The sequence below is a fragment of the Microcaecilia unicolor genome, chromosome 7, assembly GCF_901765095.1.
Source record: "Microcaecilia unicolor chromosome 7, aMicUni1.1, whole genome shotgun sequence".
Taxonomy (NCBI): domain Eukaryota; kingdom Metazoa; phylum Chordata; class Amphibia; order Gymnophiona; family Siphonopidae; genus Microcaecilia; species Microcaecilia unicolor.
The window spans coordinates 309,937,147-309,960,616 of record NC_044037.1 but is presented as its reverse complement, the minus strand read 5'-3'; the positions used below and the strand labels follow the sequence as shown (position 1 = coordinate 309,960,616).

General features: G+C 41.0%; 1 protein-coding gene and 1 long non-coding RNA gene across 2 annotated transcripts in view; both read right to left on the bottom strand.

Annotated features, from left to right (window-relative positions):
- LOC115475155 (unconventional myosin-X-like) overlaps nucleotides 1-23,470 on the bottom strand; it is a 290,858-nt gene that overhangs the window by 113,558 nt on the left and 153,830 nt on the right. The window lies entirely within an intron of this gene.
- Nucleotides 12,134-23,470, bottom strand: part of LOC115474858 — a 12,715-nt gene continuing 1,378 nt past the window's right edge. Inside the window, exons 2-3 of the long non-coding RNA XR_003942921.1 lie at nucleotides 15,780-15,782; nucleotides 12,134-12,163 (exon numbers count right to left, since the gene is read on the bottom strand). This is a non-coding gene — a long non-coding RNA (uncharacterized LOC115474858). The remainder of the gene's footprint in view (nucleotides 12,164-15,779; nucleotides 15,783-23,470) is intronic.

Genomic DNA, 23,470 nt, shown 5'->3' with positions numbered 1-23,470 from the left:
CAACTTATCTACGACAACAACTGGTCGATAGACCCAAACTCAAACCAATTCCTTGCAGATTGGGACCATAGATGCAAACTCATTCTAGATGAAATCGCTCCGCTACACTCCAAAACACTACACACAAAGAAAAAATCCTCTCCATGGTTCAATGAAGAATTAAAAAAACTGAAGAAGGAAACCAGAAAACTTGAAAAAACTTGGAGCAAATCAAAAGATACTATCACCTTAAATGCATGGAAACAAACACAAAAGAAATACAAGAATGACATTAAACGAGCCAAAAGAACATACTACACGAAACAAATCACAGCCACTGGAACAGACATAAAAAAATAATATAAAATCATAAAGAATCTTCTTAACACGAATCCAGTAACAACCTCACCCTCAAACTGTCCATCAGCCGACCAGATGGCCAAATACTTCAACGATAAAATCACAAACCTGTGTAACACAATTCCCCACGATGATACCAATCTTGACACTTTCCTTGACAAACTAGACCCCGATACTGAAGAGATCCCAGCAGATCGCTACTGGACAGATTTCGCCCCCCTCAACACTAAAGAAGTCTCCTCAACATTATCCAAACTCTCAAAGTCTCACTGCCATCTGGATCCATGCCCAAACAATCTTATGAGAAAGGCCCCAGAATGATTCATTACTGAACTCACCACCCACTTAAATCTCCTACTCCTACAAGGCTCCTTCCCTGCCGAATACGGCAATATTCTACTCACACCAATACCAAAAAACCCCAAGGATCCAGCGAATGACATCACCAACTATCAACCTGTGGCCTCCATCCCTCTTCTAACCAAACTGATGGAAATAGAGTAACCTCCCAACTTAATGAATTCATACAAATGTTCTCCATACTACATGAATCACAATCGGGATTTCAACCTGCACACAGCACAGAAACAGTATTACTCACCCTGGTTTCCAAGTTCAAACAAGAAATTTCAATTGGCAACAAAATACTTCTTCTGCAGTTCGACCTATCCAGTGCATTTGACATGGTTGACCATGAAATTCTCACAAAACTGCTGGATAAGCTAGGGATCAGTAGAAACATCATTAAATGGACAAAAAGTTTCATCACCACCAGAACTTATCAGGTCAAATCAACATCTTCAATATCGCCTGCGTGGCCATCAAAATGTGGAGTCCCCCAAGGCTCACCCCTATCCCCGATCCTCTTCAACCTCATGATGATTCCTCTGGCCAAATCCCTACCTAAATCTGGCCTAAATCCCTTCATCTACGCTGATGACATCACAGTATTCATCCCCTCCCAATCCAACCTCACAGAAATCTAGGATAAAACCACTGCCATGAACATCCAACATCCTAGGCCAACGCTTTCAAGATGAAAATGAACAAAGAAAAAACTCAATGTCTAATCCTTTCATCACAACACTCTACTCTGCTCCCAACTACCCTGAACACCCCAGATGTTTCAATCCCAATATCCGACAATCTAAAATCCTAGGAGTAACATTAGACAAACACTTAACTTTAGACACTCATGCAAAGCCACGATGAAGAAGATGTTCAACATGATGTGGGTACTGAAAAGAGTGAAACCATTCCTCCCACAGAAAACTTTCCGCAATCTAGTACAATCCACAGTACTTACCCATGCTGACTACTACAACAGCATCTTCATCGGTTGCAAAGCCCAAATCATGAAAAAAAACTCCAAACTGCCCAAAACACAGCAGCAAGACTCATTTTTGGCAAATCACGTTTCAAAAGTGCAACACCACTTCGAGAAAAGCTACATTGGCTCCCTATCAAGGAACAAATAAACTTCAAAGCCAACACTATGATCCACAGAGTCTCAATGGCAAATCTCCAAGCTACATGTCCAACCTGATCGATCTTCCAGCCAGGAACTGGTCCAACTCTTCTCGAACATATCTCAATCTTCGTCTTCTCAACTGTAAAGGCCTCAAATACAAAACCTACTACGCATCCAACTTCTCGTTATAGGCAGCCAACTCTGGAACGCCATACCTCGACATATCCGAAAAACCAGCGAACACCTACCCTTCCGAAAGCTGCTGAAGACTTACCTATTCAAACAAGCCTACCCAAACGACCCTACAAAGTCTCGAACCTAACCCACACCACAAACAATACCCACACTCCAATCCTTTCCCCACATCGCATACTTTTCTCCCACTCTTTATAACTGTGTTATCTCCATGATACTTTATACCATACTGTGTATTATCTCTGTGATACTATGTACCATACTTTGTAAGCCGCACTGAACCTGCTATTGAGCGGAAAAGAGCGGGGTATAAATGCCACAAATAAATAAATAAATAAATAAATATTCTGCTACTGACCAATTTGGCTCTGTGAGGATTAAGAGCCCTAGATATATCTAGATTAAAATTGGAGACTGAAATTTACAACTTTACTTTAAAATTTTCCCAACTTTTACTAACTTTCTAAAACTGAAATGTTATCAATAGAAATCAAACAAAATAAACATGGAAAAGAAAATAAGATGATACCTTTTTTATTGGACATAACTTAATACATTTCTTGATTAGCTTTCAAAGGTTGCCCTTCTTCCTCAGATCGGAAATAAGCAAAACTTAAAACTGAAATAAAATCCCCCCCCCCCCCCCCCCCCCCGTTTACTAAGCTGCACGCAAATGCCGAAACAGCTCATTCACTTTGTCTGGGCTATGTCGGCATTGCTGTGCGGCAGCCACTAGCATGGCTTAGTAAACAGGGGGGGGGGGGGGGGTTGGTTCTCAGAGGAAGAGAATTCCTACATGTTACTGCTTGATGGGTAAACATAACCACATGAATTGATTTAAATTTTACTTCTGAAAGCGTCAGATATTGCAAAAATATAATTGTGGGTAGAGCGCAATGAGCAATTAGAGGAAAGAGATGTAATGGGAGGAATAATATACATCTATGAACCAACATGTAGACTTTAACTGACATCAGGCTTCAGTAGGAAGCCAATGAAGGCTTCATAGTGATGGTGTCACCATCTGATCATTGATGTGGTAGTGCATAATAGATAGGGACTGATATTCAGAGCACAGGAGTTAGCCTGGCTGACTCCCGCGGATGGTGCTAATGTTGGATATTTAATGCCAGGTCATTTCCAGTGACCAGCATTGATATCCAGCTTTTTTGCCCAGTTTGAACTTAATCTGCCAAGCCGATAGTTGCCACTGGCCAGTTAAGTTCAAACCAGCCAAAGACATACCAGCTATACATGAAACCAAACATGGTCACCATATCCACCGTCTTCCGTAATCTGGTACAGTCATTAGTACTCAGTCATCTAGACTATTGCAACTCAATCTACGCAGGCTGCAAAGAGCATATACTCAAAAAACTCCAAACAGCCCAGAACACGGCAGCCAGACTCATATTCGGAAAACCAAAATACAAAAGTGCAAAACCCCTACGAGAGAAGCTACACTGGCTCCCACTCAAAGAACGCATCACGTTTAAAGTATGTACCTTAGTTCACAAAATCATCCATGGTGATGCCCCAGCCTACATGTCAGACCTGATAGACCTACCACCCAGGAATGCTAAAAAATCATCTCGCACATTCCTTAATCTCCATTTCCCCAACTGTAAAGGTCTAAAATACAAATTAATGCACGCATCCACGTCTGTCAACGAGGCTGTTTTTTATTACAACAATATTCTATCATCTGCCTTAGACACTCTTGCACCTTTGATGACCCACCCTATAAGGCGTACAAAACCCCAACCTTGGCTGACTTCTAATATCCGCTACCTATGTTCCTGTACTAGCTCCGCCGAACGTCTGGCGGAAATCTCGGGCCCTTGCTGATTTCTTACACTTTAAGTTCATGCTGACCTCCTTCCAATCTGCTCTTTTACGCGCCAAACAGGATTATTATATCCAACTGACTAACTCTTGGCTCTAACCCTCGACTTCTCTTCACCACATTGAACTCTCTCCTCAAGGTGCCCCCTCCCCCAACTCCCCCTTCATTATCTCCTCAGACCCTTGCTGAACTCTTTCATGACAAGTTTCAAAAGATAAACCTTGCATTCTCTACCTCGCCACCTCTCCCTCCACTAGACCGTTCCCCTCTCTCTCCGTCCCCTCATTCCCTTTCCTCCTTTCCTGAAGTTACTATTGAGGAAACTACACTTCTCCTTTCTTCCTCAAAATGTACCACCTGTTCCTCTGATCCCATTCCCACCCACCTTCTTAATGTCCTCTCTCCTGCTCTTATTCCTTTTATCTGTCACATTCTCAGCCTCTCATTTTCCACTGCGACCGTCCCTGCTGCCTTTAAACATGCTGTGGTCACACCTCTCCTTAAGAAGCCTTCACTTGACCCTACTTGTCCCTCTAATTACCGACCCATCTCCCTCCTTCCCTTTCTCTCCAAATTACTTGAGCGTGCTGTTCACCGCCGCTGCCTTGATTTTCTCTCCTCACATGCTATTCTTGACCCACTACAATCTGGTTTTCGCCCTCTCCACTCAACCGAAACTGTGCTTACTAAAGTCTCCAATGACCTATTACTGGCTAAATCCAGAGGTCAATATTCCATCCTCTTTCTTCTTGATCATTCCGCTGCTTTTGACACTGTCGATCACAGCATACTTCTCGATACCCTGTCCTCACTTGGATTCCAGGGCTCTGTCCTTTCCTGGTTCTCTTCCTATCTCTCCCTCCGCACCTTAGTGTTCACTCTGGTGGATCTCTTCTTCAATCCTCTGTCTGTCGGCGTACCTCAGGGTTCTGTTCTTGGTCCCCTCCTCTTTTCTATCTACACTTCTTCCCTTGGTTCATTAATCTCATCCCATGGCTTTTCCTACCATCTCAATGCTGATGACTCTCAAATCTACCTTTCTACCCCTGATATATCTCATGTTGAACAAAAGTATGAAAGATTTGTTGAATAAAAGTATGAAAAATGCGGAGTGGAAGGCTCCATGATTACAACAAGCTGTTTTAACACTAACCCTCCTGAGGCATGAGAAATTTGACGGACATTAAACATTAGCCAAAGGCAGGCTCCAAAAGTCTGTGGGCTAAAAGTTAGGGGGGGTAATAGAAAGCAGATGTTCTGCACATGATTAACAGTTTGTGGTATTCAGAGACTTGCACAGGGATGTTGTATAGTCAGATGCCAAAGAAAGCTATATAAGACCAATGAGAGATCTGTGCCTTTAAGCATTCTCTGACTGCTTTGTCTGAACATGCTTCCTGCATACCTCATAAAAGGTATGCAGTACAATTGTAAATAAACTTTTTATATTAAATCGTCTAGTCTTCTCTTCAAAGTGGCGAGCCAGCCAGGAGTAGGCCGCAAACGGAAAAGAGAAGGCGAGACGAAAACAAATTAAGTGTGTGTTAATGAAGTTTTTTACAGGATTTTGAGAGAGCAAGCGTTGTTTACGCCTAATTACTGTGTACCACGGTGGGATTGATCACTACTGAAGGACATATAGGTGACGACTCCTGGCTTGCTAAAGAAAATAAGAAGAGCGTGGTAAGCTTACATTGTGGACTTAGTGGTATATTGTTTAGTTTTATGTTTTCTGTTTTGTATATTTTCTTGTTTAGTGCAGTAGTATATTTTTGTAGGTTGTGGCTCTATAGGAAAATTGTAATAGTCAGAATAAAATGAAGGGAAAGGGGCAGATAAGAAAGAAAAGCCTCCTGTATATGCTATGTATTTAGATTTAGATAGTTCAAAAAAATGCTCCCCTTTGCAGCATGTCATAGAATTATTCCCATTAGAAAAAAAACAGATTGAAAAAATACATGAGAAATGGTATGATGCAAAAGATTCTTTTTTGAGCTGGTCTCAGTATGGATCGTTTGAAAAAATACAGCAAGAGCGGGAAAAGCAACCTTTTGTTCAGCCTGAAGGTTGAGGAATGACATCTGTTTTTGATTTCTCGGGTGTCTGGCTTGGCTTCAGGAAGAACTGAAATTTTTTTTGTTCCTTTTAAAAGATTGTTTTAGATTAGATTTAAATAAGTTCTTTGTCTTATAGGGAATTCTGATCTCTGTTTATTTTAAAATATGTGTTATTCTGTTTCTAGTTCTCTATGTGGAATGTCTTTGCAATTTAACTTTGTTTGACTCTTTTTAAGTGAGATTCCTGCAGTGTTAAGAGATCATCTGGTTTGAATTAGTCACTAGCTAGTTCTGTGTGTAGGTTTAATAGAAGAGGTGATTTAAAATCTTTAATAACATCTGAACAATATGATTTGTCAGCAATATGGTACTATGCTTCAGAATGTTATCAGAATGCAGGAATGCCCCAAGTACAAATGCAGACGCAGCAAGGATTAATGCCACAAGTATAGGGATGCCTGTGAGTGCCCCGCAGACTGCAATACAGCAGCCAGCGACGCAATCACAGGGACCAGGGCTGCAGTACAGAGACAGGGTACTGTAAATGCTTTTCCAACTTGGCAGAATATTCCAGACCAATGCTATTGACTGGAAGCAAACCAGTGTCAGGAAGAGGGAATGATTTTCAGATTAGACACAAGGGAACCCTTTATTACATTGACAATTGGCAAATATGGAACTCCTGTGAGATTTTTGATAGATACAGGGGCGAGTACCTCTGTGTTGTGTGCAAAACCACTGGGAGTTAAGCTTTCAAATCAGTATAGAACAACAGTGGGATTTACGGGGATAGAACAAAGAAAAAGGCTAACAGAACCACTCTGGTGCGCTTGGAATGCCAACCGCACGGTTCAAGGGAGGCTGTGGTACCCTTTTAGTGGCACCTGATTGCCCAGTAAATTTGTGTGGTAGAGACTTATTGTCTCAATTAGGATTGTGTTTAGATTTTGGAAATAAAGAAATACCAAGTTTGCTCACTATGGTCCAACAGTTGAATAATGAAAATAAAGTAAGGGTTATGGAAGAATTACCACAACATATTTGGAGTACAAGTGATTCACCATATGGACTAGTAAATGCAAAACCCCATAAGATAGAATTAATAGAAGGGGCAAAGGGGCCGAAGCAAGACCCTTACCCCATACGACCTAAATTAGTATCCAAAACCCTGGAGCACATTGATAAATTATTGAAATGTGGTATTATTGAACCTTCAGTATCCCCGTATAATACCCCATTGTTTCCAGTCCCAAAAGGGGAAAACAATGTAAGGATAGTACATGATTTAAGAGAGCTAAATGAGGTTACAAAAAATCAATTTCCGATTTGTGCAAATCCTGCTACACTTTTGCACACTCAGAATATATATGCATATAACACTGTTATTGACTTGTCTAATGCATTCTTTTCAATACCTCTTCATCCAGAGTCTAGGGATTTGACGTCATTTATAGTACAGATGAGGCATACAGGTGGACTAGGATGCCTCAAGGCTTTACTGATAGTCCATCGGTATTCTCAAAACAACTAATGATGGATTTAAAGGATTTCAGGAGTCAATTGCCTGACACGGTGTCATTGTTTGTCTATGTAGATGATATTCTACTGTCTGCTGAGACTGAAGCAGAATGCCTAGATTGGACTACAAATTATTTTTGTTATTAGGAGAGTTAGGATATAAATGTAACAGGGAAAAATGTGTTATAGCTCAGTCTACTGTCACCTTTTTAGGACAAAATGTTTCAGCAGAACATAAGGTAATTATACCGGAAGTTATATCTATTTTAAATGAAACTCCGGTACCGCAAACAGTTACCCAGTTACGTGCTGTTTTGGGAATGTTAAATTACTGCAGACAATGGATACCAAATTATACACAAAAAGTAATGAGACTGTATAAACATTTGAAACTGCCCGCAGCTACACCAAAGAATACACTAATTGTATTGGAAGACAGGATAAGATGGTTGGCTAAGATTGTGAGGGATTTATTATCTCCAGGACCGTTAGCAGTAATAGATATCCAATCACCTGTGCATCGTGGGTAAAAGATGGGAAATAGTTGGGCAGCTATGATTAATCAAAACAATGAAGTAAATGCACCAGTAGCTTTTTTGTCAGGCTCTTTTAATCATGTGGAAAAGGGAATGAAAGAAATACCAAAGTTACTGACAGCTATAGTGGCTGCAGTAGGTAAATGGAGAGCACAAATGCCTTTTGTTCCTATTGTAATACATACCAACCACACGATTAAAACGCTGTTGAGCCCTAGCCAAACAGCATTGACAGCCACTAGATTTGGAAAATATCAAGCAGTACTTTTAGGACAAGATATAAGAATAATACCATTAACTAAAGAACAGAGAAATAAGATAGATCTGCTTTTTCCTGTCGATCTAGAGGGTGAGATTGATACTATAGAAATCCCTACATTTCACTGTCTTACTTTTGAACCCTTATCTGATGGATTAATATGGTTTACAGATGGAGCTTGTGAAAGGACTGTTGCAGGCTTTGCCTGCGTGCAGGTAGATGAGAATCTAAGAAAGATAATGCAAGTACAATATAAAACCCCTCCTGACCAGACTGCACAGCATGCTGAACTTTTAGCCGTTATTACGGCCTTACAACACACTGATATGACTCAAAATGTCACTATATATACTGATAGTGGTTACGTTGCAAGTTCACTACAGTATCATATATTAAAATGGCAGCGTATGGGATGATAACCAGTGCAGGTAAAAATTTACAACATTACACATATTGGAAATTGCTGTTTGAAATTTTGGCAAGAAGGGAACGTGAAGGTAGAAAAACTGCAGTTGTGTGGACCCCGGCCCACACTGAAAAGCCAACCTTTGAGGCACTAGGTAATGCAATGGCTGATGCAGCAGCAACGGAGGTGGTTAAGCAAAGTGAAAAGATTTTGTATAATACTAGACAGACACAGGAAGGGCCACTTACGAATGTAGATAAGATTGAAATGTGGCAGCCAGATGGACAGGAAAGTGAAAAATGGTTGAAGAGAGGATGTATGAAATTGGGAAGTGAATGGTTTAATGCAGAAGAAGGATTACCTTGTATGCCAATGAGCCAGGCGATTAAGGTATTGGCTGAGTGGCATGCAACCATGCATTGGAATAAGGAAACAATGAGCAACAGTTTGAGCAAAGATTTTGGACTTTGAAAATTGATAACTTGATTCAACAGGTTGTGCAGAATTGCATGGTATGCAATATTAACATACCTAAACGAGGTCCTAAAATATCACCTGGGACACTTCCAATACCAGAAGGCCCAGCAAAAGAATGGTATATGGATTTCACTGATATGATTGTTCCAGTGCAGGGAAAAAGGTATTTGTTAGTTTGGGTGGATGCTTTCTCAAGGTGGGTAGAAGCATTTCCATGTAAAAGGGAGACAGCACATGAAGTGGTACAATGCCTGGTAACTCATATTATGCCAAGACATGGGTGTCCATCTAGAATAATTTCTGATAACGGGACACATTTTAATAACAGTGTTTTGAAAGAAATGGCAACGATTATGGGTTTAACACACAGAAAGTATCAGTGTATCGCCCCACCTCCAATGGTTTGGTGGAACGCTACAATGGTATTTTAAAAACTAAATTGAGAGTATTACTGAAGGCTTTAAACAAGGAAACAGCAGGTAAACCATATACCTGGCTTGATTTGTTACCATTAGCTTTGATGGTTATAAGGGCCCAACCTAATGGGCGTACTAAATTGACCCCATTCCAAATTCAGACAGGACGTCATTTCTTCCCGATGCAGACAGCAAGTACTGATAGCACAGCTCAGTACTGGCAAAAGCTACAACCTATGTTGAACCTGACAAGTGATATGATCCGAACAAATGTAGTATCACAGGCAGGAACTACTAATGATGTTTGTGCTTTTAAAGTAGGTGACCTAGTGCTACGAAAGAACTTTACACATAAAACATGGAAGGATCCTGTGTATGTAGGGCCTTTTGCTATCACGGCCCTTACTCAGACCGCTGCCTGTCTGGAAGGTCATACTTCTTGGATACACTTATCAGATATTCGACGAACTAATAATATTGAAATGGACAAAGAATAAAAAACATGTCCCGAAACATGATGGTATTGGGATGTTGTTGTTTGTTAATGGACAATGAACACATATGATAATAGACTTGTTACAGCGGCCAAGATGTTGAATTTGACTGATTGTATCATATGTGCCCACTGACTGACATCATCCTTGTCCTTGCCACTATGATATATGGGACTACAATGATAAAATCATGTCTGTTATCCCAATAATACCTGTGTAAGAGATGATGAAAACCTTCATTGGACAAATGAGACTATTTATAAGCAAGCCTTGCTTATGGACAAGTACCCACAGACATCATGTTGGTGTCTGATTAATAGTATGACAACTGAACACATTCCCCGATAAAGTGCACTTACACGCAGAATGTTGTAACAACTGATTCAATGAATGTTATGCTTTTAATTTGTGTAATTTTAATGCCACATCAGCTAATGAAAGTAAGAATGAATGACAGTGTACTTCCCTTTGATGAAGCTCACTGTCTATAAATTATATACCTCAAGAGATATAAATTTTGTACCCTAGTACAATTGAATCTGTTTAATGCAACATGTATTAGCATGTTTGCAAAGATGTGCCAGGATGTTTTTAAAAACAATGATAACTGAAATTCAGAATAAATAGAACTTTAATATGTCAGCCAAAAATATTGAAAAAGCGTGCAGAAACTGAATGCCACAAACAAGGGGGGAGGAATTTAGAAGGAGGTAAGGATACAGACTGGAGCTAAAACAGATTTGAGTCCTGGAATACCAGCCTCAAAGGGAGGATTTGTTGAACAAAAGTATGAAAGATTTGTTGAATAAAAGTATGAAAAATGCGGAGTGGAAGGCTCCATGATTACAACAAGCTGTTTTAACACTAACCTCCTGAGGCATGAGAAATTTGACGGACATTAAACATTAGCCAAAGGCAGGCTCCAAAAGTCTGTGGGCTAAAGTTAGGGGGGTAATAGAAAGCAGATGTTCTGCACATGATTAACAGTTTGTGGTATTCAGAGACTTGCACAGGGATGTTGTATAGTCAGATGCCAAAGAAAGCTATATAAGACCAATGAGAGATCTGTGCCTTTAAGCATTCTCTGACTGCTTTGTCTGAACATGCTTCCTGCATACCTCATAAAGGTATGCAGTACAATTGTAAATAAACTTTTTATATTAAATCGTCTAGTCTTCTCTTCACTCACCTTGCATCCAAACCAAAGTTTCAGTGTGCTCGTCTGACATTGCTGTCTGGATGTCTCAATGCCACCTGAAATTAAATATGACCAAAACCGAGCTTCTCATTTTCCCCCCAAACCCACCTCCCCGCTCCCCCCATTTTCTATTTCTGTTGATGGCTCTCTCATTATCCCTGTCTCCTCAGCTCGAAACCTTGGGGTTATCTTTGACTCTCTTTCCTTCTCTGCTCATATCCAGCAGATCGCCAAGACCTGTCATTTCTTTCTTTACAACATCCGTAAAATCCGCCCCTTTCTTTCCGAGCACTCTACCAAAACCCTCATCCACACCCTTGTCACCTCTCGTTTGGACTACTGCAATCTGCTTCTTGCTGGCCTCCCACTTAGTCACCTCTCCCCTCTCCAGTCGATTCAAAACTCTGCTGCCCGTCTCGTCTTCCGCCAGGGTCGCTTTACTCATACTACCCCTCTCCTCAAGTCGCTTCACTGGCTCCCTATCCGTTTTCGCATCCTGTTCAAACTTCTTCTACTAACCTATAAATGTACTCACTCTGCTGCTCCCCAGTATCTCTCACACTCATCCTTCCCTACACCCCTTCCCATGCACTCCGTTCCCTGGATAAATTCTTCTTATCTGTTCCCTTCTCCGCTACTGCCAACTCCAGACTTCGCTCCTTCTGTCTTGCTGCTCCCTATGCCTGGAATAGACTTCCTGAGCCCCTACGTCTTGCCCTATCCTTGACCATCTTTAAATCTAGATTGAAAGCCCACCTCTTTAACATTGCTTTTGACTCGTAACCACTTGTATCCACTCACCTCCACCTACCCTCCTCCTCTTTCCTCTACACATTAATGGATTTGTTTGCTTTATTTTTTTGTCTACTAGATTGTAAGCTCTTTGAGTAGGGACTGTCTTTCTTCTATGTTTGTGCAGCACTGCGTACGCTTTGTAGCGCTATAGAAATGCTAAATAGTAGTAGTAGTAGTAACCTTTTCCTATATGAGCACGCAATTCTGGAACACGCTGCCATGCAACCTAAAAGCGATCTATGAACTGACCAACTTCCAAAACAACTGAAGACCCATCTCTTTTACAAGATATACCACAGAGATCAACACATGTGAAACTCCCCATATATATCCAGAAATGTTTATAATGCCTTTTGTTATATTCTACCATGTATTCTATTACCATGCAACCCAAAATCCTTCTGTAATACCAATATCTATTCTCTTCTTACTTCCACTATCCATGATGTATTGTAAGCCACATTGAGCCTGCAAAGAGGTGGGAAAACATGGGATACAAATGCAATAAATAAATAATAAAAATCGGCAAATAGCTGGTTATATCACGCGATATAACTGGCTAGCTGCTAGCCACTAACCAGCGATATTCAGCAGAAGATAGCCAGCTATCTCCCACTAAATCTCACCGGATAGCTGACCGTGATGGGTTTATAGAAAACTGCCCCTCTTCCTTAAGAAAGATCCCTCTATAACTAACCAGGGCCACCTTCACAGCACAGGTTCCAGCATGGGAGGAAGTGAGCCAAGTGGGGTGGAGTTGAAACTGGGAATTTTAAAGGGAAGGGCCAGGCAGAGGCAAGGGAGGAAAAGGAGAAGCCCCAGCGTATGTCCTGACTGAATAAATCTCACTGCTGTGACCTGGCTGAGGTAAGCCATTTAATTTATCAGACTGAGCTGCACAAGGTTTTGCTTTGAGGTCTGGCCAGAGCCAGACCTGAACCCCAGTGGAGAGCCATGGACTTGTCGGCTGTGTTTGGGGCATGGCAACCCCAACAGTCGCAAACTGTGCTTGGCCTGCTGCTAGAGGCCGTTAAGACTGAACACTGAACTGCAGAAGTTTCCCTACCGTATATCTTGGCCCTGTGAAAGGAACAGGCCGAGAATTCCCTTAAATAAATACTTATTTTTCATTCATACCTGTTGTCCAGCTGCATTATTCCACTGGCCCCTCGCCGCTCTCGCTCAGGGTCTCACACTGACTATGTACCATTTAATCAGCCAGGTGCCATTTTGGCTGGTCAAATGGTTTTGAATATCAGGGGGAGAGGCTTATTTTCAAAGCACCTAGATTTACAAAGTTACATAGGTTACTCACGTGACTTTGTAAGTGTGTGTTTTGAAAATGAGCACCATAGTGAATTGCAGTAATCTAGTTATGATACTACAAGTGCCTGAACCACCAATTGAAAGTGATCTTCATCAAACTACTTTGTATGTTGAAGCTGCTTTAATTTAATAAAGACTCTTCTAATTAGCTGTTTAATTTATACCCTCATAGAAAGAGGGGAATCCAATAGGATCCCTAAAACTCTCAATAAGGATTCTAAAACAAAATTCTTGTCTAAAATAGTAAGTGCATGATAAATTGGCTCTTTTAAAGGTATAATATTAAAACAGCATCAAACTACATATAATTCTCTCAAAATACATCCAAAGTACCAATCTTTCCAGGAGATGGCCAAAGAATGGAAGGAAAAATCCTCAAATGCTCTCCACACAATACAATCCCTTTAGAGCTGAAACTTTCATTATTGCCATAAAAAAACCTTCCAAGACGACCATCTTTAATGTTCAGTCAATATTCATTAAACATTCCAATTCACTTTTCAAAATCCATAGTACTTTCTACTTATCTTATTGAGTTCTGTTCATAATCTTTCAAAGAGCCATCTTTGTCTTTCACTCTGTAGTCTTAGGTTCCACAACGACAACTGACAATGACCAGCATTTTGCTCTGCTGCTTCAGGATACTGCCATCTTGGACTACAAAAATACAAAACAGAGATTTAATCACTCTAGGTTCTCTTTACTGAAAACTCTCAAAGTTGTTACAGCAAGAACAGAAGTGGATTTTTCGACTGAAGATGTTAGAACTTGCTGGTTTAAAGACCGATTGAATGGTGTAATTTTTTCCTAAATAAAGTTTTTTTCAAAAGAAGTGTTTCGATTGGCTAGTTGGGAACTGAGCATCTGATGTCACATAATAAAGAAGGGAGCCATGTTGGCAGTTTTGCGATAGCCTTGTATAAGTCGCATGAGTGTGCTATAAAGAAGCATGTAACATCTTTGAGAGTTTTCAATAAAGAGAATCTAGAGAGATTGAATCTCTGTTTTGTTTTTATGGCGTCCCAGATGGCAATATCCTGAAGCAGCAGAGCGAAATGCTGGCCAATGTCAGTTGGAAAATGCCAATACATCCCACTGATGTCCTTTTCCATGCATTAACCTGCATCCACCAGTACAGCTTACTGATCATGCAGAGTCTTCTGGTTATAGGCTCTGGTCTTTGCTTGTATTATGGTTTGGAAGGCTTGCATGTGCACCCTGGTATGCTTACTGTGTGAGACATTGGTTCAATATGTTTTATTCCATTTGAGGAAGAAAACCAGAGGACAAAGCATAGTATTACCAGAGAAAAACAGGGTGCAATCTTTATTATATCTTTCAAGGACCCTGTTTATCTGTAGTAATTCTGTTATTTGTCCTTCATTCTATTTTACCTTTAATGATCATCCCGGAATGCAAAGAATACTGCATACATAATACAAAAGTAATGAAATCCCTTCAAATTAAGACACTGCTCCCACACTGTCTAGATCGTTGACATGCTGCCCTTTGCTTTTGCAGAGGCAACTCAATAATGCCTCCGTTGGAATGGTTGCCCATTCCTGATACTCCAGTTCATGGCTGATAATTTTACATCCAGTGCGCCTTATTACTATATGTGCCGGAGTGAGTGGTTTAGTGACAGGTATCACCAAGACCACACTGGTGGTGCAGTTAGGCCTCCTTACAGCAGGTGGTGCTAAATGACCATCTGAGAGGCTATGTCAGAGGGGCAGTGCTCAGGCCAGGATGGTGTTAAATGCCGCGAGTCAGTGTAGAGTGAGAGAGGCCCTGAGCACAGAGGTCTCCTGGGCAAGGATCCTGACAAGGTGATCTCACTGAGGCTATAGACCTTGGATGCTGACTGAGAAATAGTCTGAAGCTTATGCTTGAAGGAATTCCAGGGTTGAGTGCTCATAAGAGAGAATCCCTTGGTTGTTGAACTATGATTGTATTGTATATGGAAGAGAATAGCCATGCCAGAGACAGACTAATGAAAATGCGATTGTTTTGAGAGACTTCCATGATATTGAACCTGTGAGGAAACAGGCTTGTTTCTCTTGTATGTAGAAATAAAGTTTTCTTTTTTGACCTTACACTGTTCTCTGGTGTGTTTTATGACAGCTCCATGCTGCCATACCCTACACCACACGTTTTCTTTTGATATCTCTGGAAGAGGCAGCTCCTTCCATCAGCCGGGGTACCTATCTCACTATATAATAAAAATGCTCTTTGACATGATTAGTGACTTGGACGCTGACCATATGAGGGTAATTTTATAAAGCCATTTTCATGGAACACGTTAGTTTACGCACTTTCAACAGCTGGTACTGCATATGCCTGGTAGTTATGTATAGCATATTTCTCTCTTTGTCCATAAGCTCGGTCCCAGGATACTTTCATTCCACCTCAGGTATAAACCTTCTTCTTCACCCAAGAGCATGACTTTCTCAAGCACATCTTTGCTGCTTGGAAGACACTCAACAGCTACCCCAGAGAAGTACCAGACGGAAGCTTTCCTATAGATAACTCACCACAGCATTCTTTGGGTTGGCCTGCTCATCTCGCATGTCTTGCAGCTCTTGAGTTGTAGCACTGTGAACGCGACTCAGGACATTAAACCAATCGCTGTGGAGCAAGAAAGAGAAGAACATTTTAGAAACACACACTTGCGAAAGACAGGATTTGACTTGAAACCAAGAAAACAACTGATGAGAGAGTCCCAGGTGTGAGTAAGATACCAAGTCAATTTTGACCCATTTGATTCAGAAATGACAAGTATTTTTAAATTCATGCTTTTACTTCTAGAGGAAATATTCCAGCCCTTCATATACTGCGTTGTTTATTCAATTCATTACCTATTAACAGAAGCCTTGTTACCTGCTGTCTGGGCTCTGCAAAACTTCTGGTGATTGAGGGGAGCCTGTTGAACACCACATCGAGAAGCCCTGCATCAGTGTGATGTTATTGTTTCTACTTAAAATCAAGTCTCTCCACGGTATGGCCGTGCATTCAGGAATATTTTACGAATACTCTGGAGATAGTTTAGGATTATATGGTGATTAGAGCACCTGGTGGTAAGATGGAAAAGTCAAGCCATATTATCCCATAATTCCTCTGGTCTGGTTCCTTTACCACCCCAATTGTTTTGCCAACAGAAGTAGCACTGGAGTAACCCCTTGAGGATAATGAGCTTCAGGAGGTTACCTTAAAAGATGTTTGGATTTTGCTTCAAAACACCAATTTGTTTTTGACTGGCAGTATGAAACAGACAGTGAATTTTTCATAAGCAGTATATGTTAAACTGTAGGATCAGGACTCTAGGTAACAACAAACTGAGAAGATATTTCAGAAAATATCACTTATACGGTCTGTGCCAGAGCCGGTGGTGGGAGGCAGGGATAGTGCTGGGCAGACTTATACGGTCTGTGCCAGAGCTGGTGGTGGGAGGGCGGGTAGTTGGGAGGCGAGGATAGTGCTGGGCAGACTTATACAGTCTGTGCCAGAGCTGGTGGTGGGAGGGAGACTGGTAGTTGGGAGGCGGGGATAGTGCTGGCCAGACTTATTGGGTCTGTGCCAGAGCTGGTGGTTGGGAGGCGGGGATAGGGCTGGCCAGACTTATACGGTCTGTGCACTGAAGAGGACAGTATAAATAAAAAAGTATTCCCCGGGGAATATGACCTACCTACCAGGATATATTCCAGCATTCCCTAGATCTGCAGTCACTTATATACACCGTCCATCACAGAGCACCACCTCATAAATTACCCAATGAGGAATCCTGCACATACACAGGGCTCTGCTCATGTGCTTGGTCATTACCTCATGTTTTACCAACCATTATTCTTATAAGGTCAGCTAAAACTGGTTTGTAGAGATAATCATTATCAAGCCTCTGGCTACAGTGAACAGGATGTACTGAAGTTGTAGCAAGAAGCCTCAGAAGAAACATTCACAAAGCACAAAGAAGCATAGTTGCATGACAAATTCCATAACACTCCAAAAGCAGATCCCCCTAACTTTACAGCCAGCACTTTGCCTCGGAACTACCGACAATAAGACCGCGCGACTGACCATAGCCGACTACTCTTCCTTTATTTCCTTATTTCTCTCAGTTTGCTTCTCTAAATTTTCATTTAGTATTGCCCTATTCCCAGACCCCTTTGTTATGACACAATAGGAAAAGACCATAACTAAGCAACCGGAAACAGAGAGGCATGACCCATGACCCCTCAAACTCCCTCCCAAAATGAACAATCCCAAAATGCATATCACATAAACCCTAATAAGCACACTCTCACTAACACTACTAATCACCACAAAAACCCTCACGACAGATGACTACAACATAACCCCAAACATTGTACCCCATATCACCATTCTATCAACACCAAACTCCCACAAGACAAATTCCACACTCACAAATGAACAGTAGCACCCAATAACCAGTCAACAAGACAAACATCAAAACCAACCAACCAAAAAACCAACACGGAAAGGCACAAACCAATCTTGAAATCCCAACAACCATGAATTGATGAAAATTGCCAAAGAAATGACAAAAAGAGGACAACTTTGCCAATACCAGTAGGATATATTACTCCAGGTCAGTGGTAAACAAAACCAAAACAATCAAAGACTGGATACTAGAAGAAGACCTAGGACTACTCTTCCTAAACAAAACCTGGATACACGACAAAGAAGACCCCATAATACTAGACCTATGTCCCCCAGGATACAAAATACATTGGAGCAGAAAAGGAAAAAAAAGGAGGAGGCATTGCACTCATCTATAGATCTTTCTTCACAGTCGAAACCATTACAGAATCCATCACACCACAACTAGAAATCGCCTCAATCAAAATAGGAAACAAAACCCTACACAACCAACTGACATGCATCCTATTCTAAAGACCTCCAGGAAACTGGACAATGGCCCAAACCAGCATCATGGACTTCATCTCAAACTCCAGTCTAGCTAACCCCAACATCTTGATAATAGGAGACATTAACCTATACTTAGAGAATCAGAATTCAAAAGCACCAAGACTGCATAGAATTCCTACACCTCTGGGACTTCCAAAGATCAGAACTATCTACAACACACACCAAAGGACACACTCTAGATCTGATAGCGTACAGATACTCAACAAACCAGGACTACAAAATACAGAACCAGAAATGGACAGAAACTCCCTGGTCTGACCACTTCAAACTGAACATGACCCTCTACTGGAAGAAACAAAAAAAAATCAACCCAACGCAACAAACACACATATAAATCATGAGGAAAGATCGGCGCAACCAAATTCTGGTCCTCAATATACAATGACCAATGGTCACCACCAACAGACACCACAGATTTCACAACATATTTCTTAAAAAGGTTGGTTTTAAGCATCTCTTAAAACTAACAAAACTAGATAAGGCTTTAATCCCATTTGTGATTGTGACCAAAAAACTGCTGCTTGATACATAAAAATTGTCTGGAATAATTTCCAACAACGAAGGACTGGGAGATATTAGAATGCTAGAATGTTGTATAAGGTGCATTCTCCCATATACTGGCCTACATATTAATGTCACCATATAGCCTGGTATACAATATTTTAAAAGTAGGCTACCTAATTTGAACATAATCTGGCCCTCAACTGGAAGCCAACGAGTCATTACATAAAATGGAGTAATATGCCAAGAAACGTTTAATGAAAAAATCAGATGGATGGCAGTATTCTGTATAGTTTGCAATCAATAACAGATTCTTAGCCACCCCCAAATAAACTACGTTACGATAGTCTAGTTTGCTCAAAACTAAAGGCTGAACTACTAGCTGAAACTGCTCGCGAATTAATGTATTTTGTAATTCTTCTCAATTTCTGCATTACAAAACAACTCTTTGTCGAGTGATTTATTTGTTCCATCATGGTCATCTTGCAATTGATGATAACCCCCAGAATCTTAATTGATTTTTATATATTATATTGTTCATTATAAATGTAAAATCATCATTAAACTCAACATCTTTCCCAATCCGCAAAAAATTGGTCTTTTCCATACTAAGCTGCAGAAAATTCCTACCCATCTAAGTACCAATAAAAGACATACATCTTGTGACTTCTAGCAGTAAATCCTTTAGATCAGATCTAATTGGAAATATTATCTTAATGTCATCAGCATATATATAAGTTTGGTAACCAAGATTTTCCAATATGCTGAAATGTTTTGCCCAGTGTGAGGCAGAGACCAAAAATGCAAACAGGATGCTAGGAATTATTAGGAAAGGAATGCAAAATAAGACAAAGAATATTATAATGTTTCTGTATCGCTGCATGGTGCAACCTCACCTTGAGTATTGCGTTCAATTCTGGTTGCCATATCTCAAAAAAGATATAGTGGAATTAGAAAAGGTTCAAAGAAGAGCGACCAAAAAGATAAAGCAGATGGAACTCCTCCCATTTGAGGAAAGGCTAAAGATGTTAGGACTCTTCAGCTTGCAAAAGAGAAGGCTAAGGGGGGATATGATTGAGATCTTTAAAATCCTGAGTGGTGTAGAATGGGTAGAAGTGAATTGGTTTTTAACTCATTCAAAAAGTATAAAGACCAGGGGACATTCAATGAAATTACATGGAAATACTTTTAAAACAAATAGGAGGAAATATTTTTTCACTCAAAGAATAGTTAAGTTATGGAACTCGCTGCCAGAGGATGTGGTAACAGCAGTTAGCGTATCTGGGTTTAAAAAAGGTTTTAACAAGTTCCTGGAGGAAAAGTCCATAGTCTGTTATTGAGATGGACATGGGAAAGCCACTGCTCACCCTCGGATTGGTAACATGGAATGCTGCTACTAATTGGATTTCTGCCAGGTACTTGTGACCTGGATTGGCCAATGCTGGAAGTAGGATATTGGGCTAGATGGACCATTGGTCTGACCCAGTATGGCTATTCTTATGTTCTTATCCCCTAAGTGTCTTGGGGCCATTGAGAATTGGTTAAATTTATTCTTACCTGTTAATTTCTTTTCCTTGAGTCCTGCTAGACCAGTTCACACCAGTGGGTTAAATCCCCCAACAAGAAGATAATAGTAGAGAAACACAGGCGGTTTCCAGTGATATCACAGTATGAGAACAGGTGCAGCTTGGAGCTAGTCAGTATAAATTTACAATGTCCATAAAAAGAAATAGTAAAACCTCTTGGGTGTCATCTGAAACCTCTCCAGATTTCAAAACTCAACAAATAATTCTGTCAAGTTAATGAGAGCACTGAGAGAGCACAGTACAGTCACTGGGTAGTCTCCAACCCATGGTCTTCAGGGGCAGGATAATGGACTGATGTAGTGGGACTCAAAGAAAGGAAATTAACAGGTAAGTATAAATTTCACCTTCCTTATCATCCAGCTAAACCAGTCCAGACCAATGAGTTGCATCACAGCTCATATATTCAGGTAAGAGGAAGAAAGGCTTCTTGGCAACTGTCCTGCCAAAGGCACTATTGCCTCAGGCCCACAAATCCAATTTATGCTTCAAAGGAATGAAGAGACACATGTCCTCTAGGAAAACAGCCAGGCCTCCACCCAGAAATGCCTTCAGCTCCAGTTGAATGGGCCCACAGTCTGACCAGGACTACTTCACTCACTAAAATGTAGGCAGGCTCAATGGCTGCCTTGATCAAGCATGCAGTCAATGCTTTAGATGCAACTTCTCATTTTGTGGCCCTTGAAAAAAAATGAAAAGCCAGTCTGATCTCCTGACCTAATAAATTACTGCCAGGTACTTCAGCAACACTCTGCAAAAATCCAACTTATGTATTACCTGAGTTTTCTTACCTTTAGAACTACTAGACCAGCCAGGGACCCATCTTAGGAGAATATTAATGGATGTGCTTCAATTTCTCAAATATTGTCCTAATTCTTATTTCCCAGTTCAAGGTGCTTCTGCTTTGCAATACTTTTAAAATCTATCTGATTGGTTTCTGAGGTAGCTCTTAACCTAGTTGTAGAACTGTGTATCAGAAAAGTAGAAAAGTGCCTTGTTAGTCAAAGGTAATGGAATAGAAGTGTGAACATGAACATCATTGTTTTGTCAGTTACAATACTGAGGAGATAAGGCTGTATGATACCCTTATAGAGCAGAGTTCTTAACAATTGTTCTCTGTCTCCATCTGCTGGTTGGTGGACTTAACCCACATATTCTGGACCGGTATATAGGCTTAAAGGAAAAAAAACGTATCAGGTAATATAATTTCTCCTTCACTTTTATTGTACTGATCATATTTCTGATAAATTAATGGCCTATTGTGCTGTTTCCATGTGTACGTGACTGACACCGTAACATACTATGCTATTACTATAATTTTAATATTCCTATTTGCAAGCTTACCTCATTGTTTTAACTGTGTCTTATGCTGACATTCACTCATTTTACTATTATGCTGTTGCTACAATATAAGTTATGTCAAAAGCAATATCTCTTGTACACACTGCTTTGGGTGATTCAGGAACCTTACAGTGGGTGTGCCAGGATGGAAGAATGAAGTTACGTTCCCAATGCTAATTTCCAGGTGCACGAGAGAGCCACAGTATGGCCTTGTGTGAAAAAAGTTTGTTTATGCCTGTCCAGGAGGACATTCCTATAGGGACATGGACAAATAAGGGACACTGATACTACTACTAAACATTTCTAGAGCGCTACTAGGGTTATGCAGCGCTGTACAGTTTAACAAAGAAGGACAGTCCCTGCTCAAAGGAGCTTACATCTAAAGGACGAAATGTCAAGTTGGGGCAGTCAAGATTTCCTGAATAGAGGTGTAGTGGTTAGGTGCCGAAGGTGAGATTGAAGAGGTGGGCTTTGAGCAAGGCTTTGAAGATGGGCAGGGAGGGGGCCTGGCGTATGGGCTCAGCTGAACAGTAACCAGCAACACAACTTAGTTTATTATTTTGTATATATGCATACCTGGCATCTTCTGGTGAATCTGCTATGATGTGATAAATTCTGTCCTCTGTCACTATATCCAGAGAATTTTCCTTTTCATGAATATCCATGATCCCTCTGAAAGATCCAGAACAGAATGATGAAATGCAGGGAACTAGAATCAATCACACAAAGCTGGGTGATGACAACATTAATCTGCATATGGTATCAGAGAACTCCGGCATAAAGTAAGAACACCACCTGCAGCCAAAAGGACCTTTTTGATATTTTAGAATTACTTCACTTTTGCAAATTCAAGTTCTGGACAAGTCACAATTCAGGTACACTTGGCAGGTTCTTATCCCAGAGAAGGCTTCCTGGGCAATGCAAGGTTAAATAACTTGCTCAAAGTCCGAAGTGTCATTAGTGAAGAAACTGGATGTGAACTCCGACATCCCTGTTCTCAGTCACTGACCACCACTAGGAGAGTATAGAAGTGGCCTAATGGTTAAGCCACCAGGCTGAGAACTAGGGAAGCCAGGGTTTAAATTCCACTGTGACTCCTTCTGATCTTGGGAAGTCACTTAACCCTCCATTGACTTAGGTAAATGTAGATTGTGAGTCCTCCAGAGCCAGGGAGATACCTAGTGTACTGAAAAAAGGTGTAAACTGAATCCCAAACTGTTTTCCTTGCCATCCCCTAGATGATATGGACCTTGACCCAGTACATGCTTTCAGTCCTCTCCAGAATGCTAGCCAAATGCTTAGAGCAGCAGGCTGAGAACCAGGAAACCAGATTTCAAACCCTGCTTCTCCCTCTGATGCTCCTTGGGACCATGGGCAAATCACTTCACCCTCCGTTGCCCCAGGTACAAATTAGGAGGAGTCAATATTCAGTCGGTAAGAGGCTTGCAAACCGCTTCGCTTCCAACCGATGGCTGAACTAACCCTGGAAATTCAGTGCTGGGGCATGTGTGGCTCCCAGCATGTAATTTCCAGGTATGACCACCAACCTGGAAGTTAATCAGGCAACGGACGATATTCAAACCAGTGTCCAGTTAACTATAAGAAGTTCGGTTTGCTGCCCTCACTTTATGTGATTACGTGGAGGGGCATAATCGAAGGGGCGCCCAAGTTTTCCTGAGGACGTCCTCGCAGGACGTCCCAGTGAAGCGGGGGGAAATCCGTATTATCAAATAAGATGGCGGTCATCTTTCGTTTCGATAATACG